We start from the raw sequence: 3924 nt of genomic DNA, 5'->3' as shown, positions 1-3924 counted from the left end.
GACGTACCTATATAAGGATAAGGATTACTTTTTACATAATAATATACCATATCACATCATATCATCTCATACCTTGTAAGAACTCTTGGAGAGCAAGCTTAAAGGAAAAGGAGGCTAGAGACACCATTGGAGACTCTTCATCAACCAAGGAGCAAATCTCTACCATGGAGTTAGCCCTTGAGGGTTGGAGAAGCACTACCATGAGTGGCTAGATATCCTCTTGGGGCTAGAGTTAGCCCCAAGCATGCTTTCTACATCTTGATTTTGTGTATTATTGAGGGATTAGTGTTGTAATACATGTTTTGGCACTTTTATATATATATATATCTTGTTTATTCAATGATTTATGTGGTTTAATGCTTCCAATTGATCATTTCATTCTATCCATATGTTTATGTATGCTAGAATAGATGTTCATGTGTTTGTCTCTATTTCTTGTGTTATTGATGCGTGTCTATATGTATTAATGCTATAGATCTAGAGATTGTCAAAACATTGTGCTTAAAGGAATGCTCTTGTAATTGTCTAGATGGTCCATGCTCATTTCTTGATGGATTGTGCCTCTCCCTTAACTTAGTTAGTTTAATTTTATGTCATTAGCTTAATTGTAGTGTAGTGGTAGCATAGTTGTTAGATGGGAGGACAATCCATGCTTGTTGTTTGATGTTCCATACTTTTGAATGCAAGTAGCATATGTCTCTAACCTTATGGTGTATTTGGCTTGTGAGCTTAATGAAAGGATTAATGACTTGCTAGATATATTGTGTTTTTCACATGCTATTTAGACAATATATACTTAATTGCTAGATATATTGTGTTTTTCACATGTTGATTAGATAATGTATGCTTAATTGGTCACCCTTGCTAATTGAATCAACCAAACACACACACACATCAATATTGCAACACACATTTCCCTCATTAGTCACTAGTTAAGGGTGTAGAAAAGCATTGTTTGGTGGTGACCTCTAAACCCTAAGATCTTTCTCTCTCTTACTTACTCTTTATTGCATTCAATTATTTAGTTTAATTTGCTCTCTAGTTTAATCAACCAACCAACTATTTGTTTAATCACTCGACCTACTAACCCTAATAGTGATTCCACAATCAAATTCGACTCCAATCCCTTGGGACGATCCCTACTCACCCTAACTATATTTTTAGTGACGGTAGTAGTGGTTTTTATAAATGTAAAACTTGGCCCTCGCCTTAAAGCACACTCTTCTAAGCTTGTGTGCAGCGACATAAACCATCAGTTTTTGGCGCCGTTGCTGGGGATTAGGCAACGTCGTATTTGTGGAATTCATTAGGAATTAGTACTCTTTTGATCGTGTCTTTACTTTGTTTTTATTTTTCTTTTTGTTACTTATTATGTTTGTTCATCTTGGACAAAGAGCATTGAGCTAGGAGGCAAGCAAAGGAGCATTCAAGCAAAGGAGCTAAGCAAGCAAGGAAAAATGCTAAAAATTTAAAAAAAAAAATTGCTAAGCTAAGCTATAAATTTGGAGTTGAAGTGCTAAAAGACCTTTGTGAGCTTTTTCTTACTCAATCCCTTAGTTAAATCATCGGCCCACATGGAGGCTTGTTTTTAATTTCTTAGATAAATCGTGAGCCCGCGTGGAGGCATTCTTATTTGTTCGTTGCATCATTGTTGTTAAAGCATAGGAGTATGGGTTAAGTGTTTGTGGAGGAAGTTTCATTGAATTGTTGTGAAGTCGAAGTGTTTGTTCATTCATTGTGTTTGTGTGTTTTTACATTGTGCATGCATGGTCGTAGATCACTAAGACCAACTCTTGTCCCTCTTGATTTGCATCTTGAATCCGTAGTTAGAAATCCTAGGGGAAGAGGAAGTTCTAGTTCTACCCGATCCATTACATCAATGGAAAGCCATAATGAAGAGCATGTAGAAGACCTTGGTCACATAGACCAACAAGGTATCCTCCATCCAAATGTGCACCATGAGAACATGTAAGCACCATTAGGCATGCCTAGGCCATTTATTCACCAACCACAACAACAACAAGGCCAAGTTCCATTTGGAAAGCCAAGGCCAATGTATGCTCCATAACCTCCCATCATTCAAGGAAATCAAAATTAAGGTGCCCACATTGCACCTCAAATTGCTAATCCTCCACTTGCTTTAAGAGATCACTATGTGCCTAATGAATACAATGCACCCACATGCATTCAATTGCCACCATTTAGAGCACATCACTATGAAATTAAGCCACAAACCATTCAAATGCTTCCTAACTATCATGGACTTCCAAGTGAAGAACCTTATAAGTATTTGGATGAGTTTCTAGAAGTATGTTCCACCGTAAAATATACGGACATGCCGGAAGAGGTATTAAGACTCAAACTTTTTCCATTCACCTTAAAAGATAAGGTAAAGTATTGGTTTAACAATCTTAGGCCTTTTTCAATCACTTCTTGGGCAGAAATGCAACAAGAGTTCTTGAAGAAGTACTATTCGATTTCCAAGACCAATGCCATGAGAGCCTCAATTCGGGAATTTTCACATAGGGATGGAGAAACGTTTCATGAGGCATGGGAATGCTTCAATGAATTGCTTAGGAAGTGTCCACATCATGACATGCCCAAATGGCAATTAGTTCAATATTTCTTTGAGAGCTTATCAGACAATTACAAAGGCATGGTTGATGCTTCCATGGGTGGCTCATACATTGATAGGCATGAGGATGACATGTGGCGTCTTTATGAGAGCATGAGTGAAAATTCTTTGCATAGAACATTATCATCCAAGAATGGTAGAAATTCACAAGGTAGGAAGAGTGTTGGCTTACATCAAGTTGACCATTCAAATGAAATAGCCGCCGAAATAAAGTCTTTACCTCAAAGCTTTGATCAATTTTTTATTAACAAAAACTCGGCGAACCAAGTATCTCCCTTCCCTAACCAGTCTCATTATGCATCAAATGAAACATGTATGACTTATTTTAGTGTTCTTCATTCTACTTCTCATTGTCCTCACGGACAAGTGCAAAATGAACCTAATGAACAAGTCAATGTAGCTTTTGTGAACCAGGAGAACAATCCTTATGGTACTCATTATAATCCAAGTTGGAGAAATCATCCGAATTTCTCTTGGAATAACCAAGGAGAGAGCTCAAACCCTTCCCAAGGCGGTTTTCAAGGGAAGTACATTTCACCTCCACTTCAAAACCAAGGATCCCAAGGTTATAGACCTTATCAATCACAAGAGAATCAATTTGCTAACTCTCATTTTTCCAACCAATCTTATTCCCAAGGAAATGCTAAAAGTCCCGCCTTTGAAGAAAAAGTTTTAAATGCTTTGGGCACTCTTGAGTCTAACACTCAACTGCTTCATTCTCACTCTTAATCCATTGCGAAGCTAGAAACCCAAGTAGGGCAAATAGCAAGCACTCTTAATGCAAGAGAGAAGGGAAAGATGCCTATGAATGCCCCACCTAAGCAACAATGTGTTGTGGAAACCCATTCCTCATCGAAAGGCCACACTATTGAACATGTTAATGCGGTGACTACCTTGCGGAGTGGTAGGATTGTAGACAATCAAGTTGAAATCTCCAATGAAGAGAATGAACCGGTGCAACCTTAAGTTGTCACCCGTCCCGTTTCACATCCCATTCCTCCTTCATTGCATATACATGATCTTGTGAATGAGAAAACTTCAAAATGTGATTTGAAAAATGATTTTTAAAATGATTTAAAGAAAGATTTGCCGAAAAATGAATTTAAAAAGGTTTTGTTGAAAAATGATTTAAAACAAAGTGATTTAAAAACTTCTTGTGTTGAAGAGACTTTGAAAAAAAATGTTGAAAAAGTGTTAGAGCCAAAAGTTCCATTTCCGGATGCCTTAAAAGGATCCATTTCGAAAGACAAGCAAAAGACAAAAACCAATGAAATCATGGAAATGTTTAG

General features: G+C 37.3%; 1 pseudogene; it reads right to left on the bottom strand.

Annotated features, from left to right (window-relative positions):
• Window positions 1–2499: 2499 nt before the first annotated feature.
• Window positions 2500–2598, bottom strand: LOC132297796 (small nucleolar RNA R71; annotated as a pseudogene).
• Between the last annotated feature and the right edge of the window lie 1326 nt (window positions 2599–3924).

Source organism: Cornus florida, unplaced genomic scaffold (assembly GCF_030987335.1).
Source record: "Cornus florida cultivar Cherokee Brave unplaced genomic scaffold, ASM3098733v1 CherokeeBrave_3.0.0_Hap2_Chr02, whole genome shotgun sequence".
In the NCBI taxonomy this organism is placed as follows: Eukaryota; Viridiplantae; Streptophyta; class Magnoliopsida; order Cornales; family Cornaceae; genus Cornus; species Cornus florida.
The sequence above is the reverse complement of the archived record's forward strand: the minus strand, read 5'-3'. Positions and strand labels throughout refer to the sequence as shown.